The sequence below is a fragment of the Empidonax traillii genome, unplaced genomic scaffold (assembly GCF_003031625.1).
Source record: "Empidonax traillii isolate 1590-97213 ecotype Southwest subspecies unplaced genomic scaffold, ASM303162v1 scaffold713:size524338, whole genome shotgun sequence".
Classification (NCBI taxonomy): domain Eukaryota; kingdom Metazoa; phylum Chordata; class Aves; order Passeriformes; family Tyrannidae; genus Empidonax; species Empidonax traillii.
Window position 1 is genome coordinate 378628 of NW_020955906.1, and position 9017 is coordinate 387644.

Consider the following 9017-nt stretch of genomic DNA (forward strand, 5'->3'; position numbering starts at 1 on the left):
TTCTAAAAATATTTGTTATTTTGACACACAGGGAATTACCAGGGGAGTAGAGAAGACAGAGATTAGCACCAGTGGTGTTAAATGGATGAGGGACTGACTAAGCAGAAGACAAGATGCTGAAGGGTGAATTATTGTGATTTAAATTTTAGTAGACTTTTTGAATAAGAAGTGAGATTATTTTATTTGCTGGTAGTGAAGTGAGGACAAAATTACAAGTTGGATAATTAATGCAAATGGCACAGGTTGGAAGTGTGGAGTTATTATACAGAAAAGTTCAGTATCCCTGAACATTGTATTAGCTACAGTGGGTGAAATTTAGTACTAGAAAGTGCAGCACTGTGCTCTTGAATAATTTTCCTAGCTAATACATTTTTTCTTATATGAAGAGGAAGTGAAAGAGAAGGAGGAAGAGTAGGGTCTGTTGGTGATAACATGTCAATAAGCATTACCAGGAGGATCTGCTCACAAAAAAATCCAGGAACAAACTGAGGACATGTCACTGGAGCTGGAGAGACTGTGGTATGACCTCCTCTGAGACAACTCTGTTGGCCTCATAAAGCTGAATTAGGATGAATTGGAACAGGTGCAGGGGAGATAAGGGAATTAAAGAGCCTCTTTTATAAGAGGAGACTATAAAAGCTTAGTGTGCTTGGCATAGTGAACAAATGGTAAGATGGGAAGTGACAGCTGTCTGTATATATACATCCTCAGAGAGGTAAACACCAACAAATGATAAGAGTTATTGAAGCTAATGAACAGTGTTAGCCAAGGAACAATTACATATACCTGTGCCATGAACAATTTGAGGCAAGATGACAGATGAAGGTTTGGAACTACCCAAGGTATTCCAGTGACTTTGCAATATTAAAAGTGGAGACATGAACTAGTTACACAGGAGCTATGTATTTAATCCAAACAGAGCACATACTATTTCCCACCTCTTCCTCAATTTTCATTTCCATTTCCTGACATCTTCTCACTGCCATGACCCACAATCAAATCTCCAGATCCAGAGCAGGTAAAAGATAGAGCACTGTATCTTTTACACCTGCTTAAATGGACAAATTTGAGGTTGTACTTTACTGCCTGGGTAGGAAGACTCAGTAAATACTGACATTTCTGTCCTGAGCCTCAGGCACATAGCAATTTTCCAGAGTTAATGTTTGTTCTGAACTCCTTGGCATTTAGACAACCTAAAAGGGGCTGTGAAAGGAAGAAACAAGCAATCTAAGAAAAAGTTATAACCTTAGACACTCTAACTTAGACCTTTAATTCAAATAAGTTACTTCCAAGGGAAAAGAAAAATGTCCTTTGTATATCTGCTTTCACTGAGCTCTTTTTCTGTGGGTCATCAAGAGTACCAAATGAGACAGTAGGCTTCCTTCTGACTTCTTCCATTCATATAATCTTCCTTTTTCTGACAGTGTGCTTAACTCTTCCCTCTGGATTTTCCTCCTTTCCCCAGGCCTGAGTATACTATGTCCATCAACACCTCTCTCCAGATGAAACACTCACTTGCTTCATTCTTAAAAAGCCCTGTGGAGAATTCTTTAAAACCACTGGTCTCCTCTTCCAGTAAAAGAAAGCCTTTAAAAGTCTTTGCTGGGCTTTTCGTTACTGAATGTGGTTTAAGTTTCACGTACAAGAGAAATGTTTTAAGAAAATACACAGATGGCATAGAAGACAACAATTGAAATTGAATTAGGTTTAAAGCACAGGGGTCTAAAAAGAGAAGGGAAGCAGGTAGGTAGTCAGGAGCACTGGGAGTAGCTCATAATTACAAAGCAGAAAAATGAGTCAGAAATAGGATTCCAGGATTCTTGATAATTCATTACATACACAAAAATCACTAGAACCTTGACTTCCAGCAAGTTTTGTTGTCCTAATTTCTTGATGAGATACAGAAATTTATTTCAGAGGAAACCACAGGTCACAATTTGGTGGGTCCCATGTCTGTGTTGTAACTAATAAATCCACTTCTGATAATGGTAAAGTCAGATTTTTCAAAATAAAATATAAGACAGGCTTTGTCTCTAATTTAAAATTGATTTACAGAAAAACAATTGAGTTCAGAGATGAAAAGCATTCAAGAAGTGAGGTTAAAATTCACCATTCAGCAACTATCTGTGGAATAATAAAAAGGCAAATTCAACACACAAGTTATCCTATAAACTTGCTAGTTAGATAACCATTACAGTGTTACTGTAAGTATGACCCAGATGGCATATATGCTGAAATGTTCAAGAGTGGAGCAATCTGCTCATGTGTGCTCTGGCACCGAGGCTTAGAACACTAAGAATTTGACCTCATCACTTCATAAAAGCATAAATATTTATATTTGCATCAACCTTAAACTGTAAGTCTGAAGTGAAAAGGACTAGTGAAATGTTAAACAGGTGATTAGGTTTACCAGGATAATTTTTTTAATGTTATACATACAATTTATTCTTAATCTTTTGTATTAAGTGATCTGGTAAAGTTCTTAATCTTAAGATCCAAACACACATAAGGATGGTCTGGAAGGCAAAGCCACACTCTTCATTGTAGCATGTCTATCAGAAGACTTTTACAATTCATATGCCTTTAAATATTCCATAAAATGGTTTAGATGCAAGTAGAACCTGAACACCTTAAGAATTATGGTCCAGATCTGCACAATACCTACCTTTTTAGAAGGACTGAAGTATTTCAGAACTTAAATAGTTCTGCAGTATAATTAGTGAGAGGTAAAGTTCTAGGACAGAAAGTGCAGAAGGGATTGATATTCCTTACATCATGGAGAAATGCCCAACAAAAGCATCACCTGTGTCAGTAAACTAAAACTCCGAGGAATACAGTGGGAGGGTGGACCTGCAGTTGAGAGGATTCATCATCCAAAGCCTTGATGCTACTAGTGGTGATGGGGACAAAGATACAAAAATGACTTCCAGAAATAGATAAGAGGTTGTGTTTGCTCATGTTTCATAACTCACTTCCAGAGAGTGGAGGAGGTTGCTATTTCTAGCGATCCTGACATAGTGATTACCTCCAAGTGACTTTATTTAGGCTTTGCTCAAGGGACCAGAAATTAGTGCAAGGTCCTTGACTGATTAGCAAACTATCACCTTTCTATATTGTTTCCATCCTTCATGATTATTCATTTCTCCTAACAGATGTGTAAGACAAAAGATCATTAACCCAAGAACATGTAGTCTGATTTTGAACAAGTACAAGAATAATTCCCAATCAAAGAGGAAAAGGCACATAGTTGGCCAAGAGATTTATGCTGGGCAGTTATATTTGCTTCTTATACATATGCTCGGACTTTACACTTCAGATAGGTATTTTTCCACATAATAGTAATCACTATTGAAACTGGAGCTTTGTCAGCAGGAATGGAGGAATGTTTTGAATCTCCTTCTCAATTAAGGGACAAGGCATGGACAAATATGCTTTAACAAAAGACCACTCATTCAAATCAGTCATACATTCATCAGTCTAAGAATGACTACATTTCTCTATGTGTAATTGTGTCATCACTCCTGGATTTAGACAAGTCCATTACCAAAACTTATAGAATCAGAATGTATAAATTTTGCTTTGCTTATAAATATAAAGGTAAATTTATTCTTTCAAGTTATTTGTGTATTTCACAGATATCTCAGCATCTATGATGCTTACATTTCTAGCTACAGAAATTCCACATACTGACATTTTACTGAGAAAATGAGAAAGAAACCACAAAGCTCTGACAGTAGCCAGAGGGTCAAATTATTCAACACAGAGGGTCAAATTATGGAGCCAGTGACAGAATTTTAATGTATAACCATAGTTATATAGAACGCAATTGCCAACCACCTTCTTTCATAACAAAAGAGTAAAGTTTAGGAAAGTTCTCTTGTACTCGTGTAATTTCTGTTATGAGGTCTAAGAAGAATCGGCTCCTGCTGCATTAGGTTATTACAGGATTCTCATCCAAAGAATCTTGTTCCTTGCATGTTGGGGTTTTTTTAGAACTAAGTGAAGGAAGAAACACAGTGATTAAGCCCACTATTCAAACAGAAAAATTCCTTCTTCCATTACGAGGCAGATAAATAGCAATTGCAAGTCAGATCAGACTTATTTTTCACCACATACTGCCATTTAAATAGCATGCCTCAGCCCCAGTTTTGTCTTATTCCTACAGACAGTGATACAAACTGTGTCATTAATTCAAGCATTTTTTCCCAGACAGTAATTCTTTTCCGTTTCTCTTTGCCTCTTCCTCCTCATCCTACATTGTTTTTACAAGGGAGAACAAGGCAATGGAAAAGCACTCTCTCAGGAGCTGAGCATGAACTATTACGACTCAACACAGTAGTGTATTCATTGTAAAATATAGAATAAAATGATACCTTACGAATTTAATATTTTTATTCAAAACTAATAAAAAATACTGCTTCTGATAATGACACAGTCTTCTGAGGGAGTCAACAAAACACCACTTTTCAAAAGGATGCAATCAGAAAGTGACATTTTATTCTTGTATCTTTACATGAAAAGCACCCAAAGGGGATAAAATCCCAGTACTGTTAGCTCCTACTGAACTACTAGTCAGCTGCAGTGCTACAGTAGGCAAGTTATTCAGTAAATCTGAAAAATGTGCATATGCAATAGAAAAAAGTACAACCAGTGCAGAGGGAAATGTTGTGCTGACAAATGGGAGACATTTTTTGTAGACGCTGCTTGATATGGATATAACTAAACTAGAAAGATCCAACCCCAGAACTGCAGCATATTTCAAAAATGTGTTGGGATAAGCATCACATAAGTCAGTTGGCTAAGTGTTATGACATCATCTTGATAACATTTCTGTCTGCTTGGAAGTAATGTGATAACGATGGAATGGCCAGCACCATAGCGCTCCAGTAGCTTAAATACTTCTACAGTTTTCTGCGGATCAAATAAACGACCAGTTGGTCACACCAGTTAATATTGTTCTGCCCAGCTATAAACTGGGTGTCTTCCCTATTATCTTCCCAGTTAGACATATTTACTGATAAATCACTGAGTGGTTTATTGGCTGAGCAGGAAGAAAGAAGAAATAAATGAAGGGAAGAAGAGGGATATGAATCTCTATTGTTTCACGAGGAGAGTGGCTTGGACAAGGGACATATGGAACTTTTTCTGTAAGGAGAATGGGAGCTGAGCATGGTAAAGGGATTACTGAGACTGATATAAATTCCTGGAGCAGGCAGAAAAAAGAGAGGGATCTGAATGGGAAGAAGCAGCATAGAAGAAAAAAGATTTGTGGCACAAGAATTATTTGCATGATAGAAGATAGACTGGTTGCCAGGAGTCCATAAAACAGAAAGGAGAAAATGTCTTACAATGTCTCTGAGTGAAGAAGCAACAAGAGCCAATGACAAGGTCAATAAATATGTCCCAGAAAAGCAGTGAGGCATTGGTACAATCCTCCAACCCCCATACACAGCATCCCCATCCTTGAAATTTTGTATATCTCAAAAAGAAAGAGACAAGTCAAAGAGATAATGATAATATAGATTAAATTTATTCAGATACTATGAACAAGATTTGGTTCATTAGAGTATCCATTATTGTTCTGAAGAGAAATTTAATTTGTCTGATTACTAGCAGAACTTTAATGACCTGAACAGTGGCACAAAATATACTCTCAGCAGGTTCAAGGAAGAAATCACAAACTGCTATCCAGAAGAGCTCAGACAAGCTGAAGAAATGGACTGACAGGAGCCTGAAGCAGTTCAGCAAATACAGTGCAAAGTCCTGCGCTTGGGGAGGAACACCACCATGCACCAGAATGGGCTTAGACTGACTGCTCCATAGGCACCTTTGCACAAAAGGACATGGAGATCCTGGTAGACAACAAATGGAGCATGAGTCAGTGCTGTGCCCTTGCTGTGGTGCATACTGAGCTGCACTAAAAAGAGTATAGCCAGCAGGGTGACGGGAGTGCTAATTTCCATCTTCAACACTAATGCAAGTGGTTCTGGAGTCCAATTTTGAACCTGCTATTGCAAAAAATGCATTGAATAAATATTACAAGTGCAATGGGGTGCCAGCAAGACAGTTGGTGGTCTGGAGCATCACAGTCAAGGAGAAGCAGAGTCTTCTAGATTTGTTCAGTCAGTAGAACAGGCTAAGATGGCTTTAACTCTGTTTCACTGCAGTGCCAGAGTGCAGAACCATTGCACGATATTACAGCATTGTTTTGGAGTTACTGTTTTGTGCTTAGTGCAAATATTTATATAATATACCTTCTATTTTCCTAAGGAATACAACGAAAAAGAAGCTGCAGAAAGCACTGTGTTGCTTTGCAGCTGACTGTGCATAGCATGCCTGGCAGTGTGCAAAAGACATTCACACAGTGCTTTTCATCGAGCATGCCATAGTTGGTGTGACATGTCAGCCAAAAAGCCAGTTTGTCATATGCCTTCCACTTCACTGAAATTCATGCCAGGCTATGGAAAACATGGTAGGCACGAATGGAAACCTATCAACAACCAGATCTTTGTCTGTCAAAATAAGAAAAATGACAGAGTGAGTTAAATTATGTTGCTATTATGTCACCATCTCCATTTTTCCCCCAGTTTCTCTTGTTAAAAAGCTGATACTTACAGACTAAGAGCAGATAGCTCTATGAAATATCATTTTGCCAGGATTTACTCTATTTTTACTACTACTAATCTATAAAAGCCCAGAGCTGTTATGGCATACTCTTCTCCACCACTTACATTATTTTTAAGTCCACATGGGCAAAAGTCTATACTGAAATAAGAAAAAGTGCAAATTTTGTTGGTATCAGTAATTTTGTCACATGTTTAAATAAAGTTTTTTATGTGTGGATAAACTAAAAAAAAAAAAAAAAAAAAAAAAAAAAAAAAAAAAAAAAAAAAAAAAAAAAAAAAAAAAAAAACAAAACACACCAAAAAACCCCAAACAAACAACAAAAAAAACCAAGCCCAAGTAAACATATCTAGGTGAATGTTAAAAATGTGTTGGCACTCTTGGCTGGAATGTGGGTTGCCATATTTCAGCATGTGTTCCCATCTACCCACTTTGCAATGCAGTGCAGCTACAACACATAATTGTGAGCTCATTTGGATACTTTCTAAATGCCATCCAGGCATTTCTGTCAACTGCATTTTTTTGCCTTCTACCTTTCAATTCCTTTCAAAGCCCTGGAAAAGAGTTGCTTCAGCATGCACACACACACAGACATAACCCATGTTTAACTGTCAGAGCCAACAGTTTTTCTTCCCTGAATATACAGCAGTTTAGGTTATACAACTGAAATGTGATCAAGGAGTGTATTATTAGATGGGCAAGGAGCCATATTAGGTTCAGGATAACAGCTTGTACCATTGGTACAGTGGAGAAGGTAATGCAAGATAAACCAGAAATATGGATTTCTGTAGAAGGATCTCATCTGCAAAAGTCTACCTGCTGCTCATGAGATAGGTCAACCAGATGGCTGCCTAGTGCAGCAAACTCATAAAGAACTCCAGGAAATTTGGCAACTCTGTCATCAAGTACATCTAGATAGAGAAGCATGAGGAGGAACCATGTCAACAGCAAGACCTAATGCTGTGGATACATAACACTGAGCCATAGATTATTTTGGAACATGATCAAGAGGGTTTTCTGAGCTGTGTCCAGTGTAATTGTGTATATGGAGTTGGATTTAGCTTCTGGTATTGTGAACACTGTGCCATTTCCTTCCCCATATGCAACCAGGAGTGTTTTCCAAACAGAGTAAGTGTAAATAAGTTATTTGCCTGTTTTAATTAGGTGTCCATACAATGATGGGAAAAATACAACTAGATTGTACATTCCAGCAAGCACTAACAAGATAGATGGATTATACAGAGATTGCAAGTGACAAGGCACAAACTGGAAAGCTTTATGCAGGTAATATTGCCTTGTGCCCTCTCCATCTGGGCTGTTTGGCAAAACTCCACATCTTACTTTAAGATGATGTTCTCAAAAATTCACTTCACCAATTCCAACTAGGGAAGCTTGAAATTTTTGTGCATCAGACAGACCAGACAGTGAGTCAGAAGATGGGGAAAGGAGATGTTCAACAGCTTGTCTTCTTCCGATTGGTTATAACCATGCATTGCTATGATGCTTATTTACTGCATGCATCCCTATGCATGCATAAATGGAATTAATCTACTCCCCGTGTTCCCTTGCTGACATGGAAATATGTGCGCCTACATTCATGAAGTCTATCCAGGCAAAAAAATTTTAGAGCGTGTCTTTTATTCAACAGCTCAGTTGCAATAAATATTGCCAAGTGAAGAGGCCATTCATTTGAACAGGTGCATCAGGAACTGGACCTTACATCCTGTGATACGAAGATACAAATGCAAGTAACAGATCCACTTTTAACTTGAAGTTTTATGGTTCTGTCCGTAGTGTTGCAAAGATGCTATTGTGAAGTTGTTCCAGATCCTTTCTGAATTACGGTACTTCATTTCCTGATTAAAGACATTTCAATACAGTAAGGGAGGAGGGGGGGAAGGAAGGGAAAGAAGAAGAGGGAGAGCGCTAATCTAGTGTTGCTTTTTGTTCAGCATTTGGAGCAAGCAAATACCAGAATCTTATTTAAAAATGGCAAACCCTTCAGTCAGATCCTGTAATATGGGAACACTGTGCTTCCACCATCAATGGCAGAGAGTAACTAGGACAGCTGAGCCCAGCAAAGTAGCATAAGCAGCAGATTTTATCAGGTTTCCAAAAATAAATACTGAATGGGAATGCTTACTTTAAATTTATAAATTTTTGTTTTATACTATTAAATATTAACCAATAAAAGATCAAATTGATTGGAGTATAAAACAGAAATCAAACCTCACTGTAACCCAGATCATATCCCTGGGTAAAAGGTCACAATCAAAGTCCAGCAATAAGTTGCTTTTGTAGAGGACTGCCAGGAAAGATTCTCTGCATTAGACCTTTACTTCCCATCACCTCTAAGACAAGGAGGAGATACCTGGCTATGCAACAAACATCAT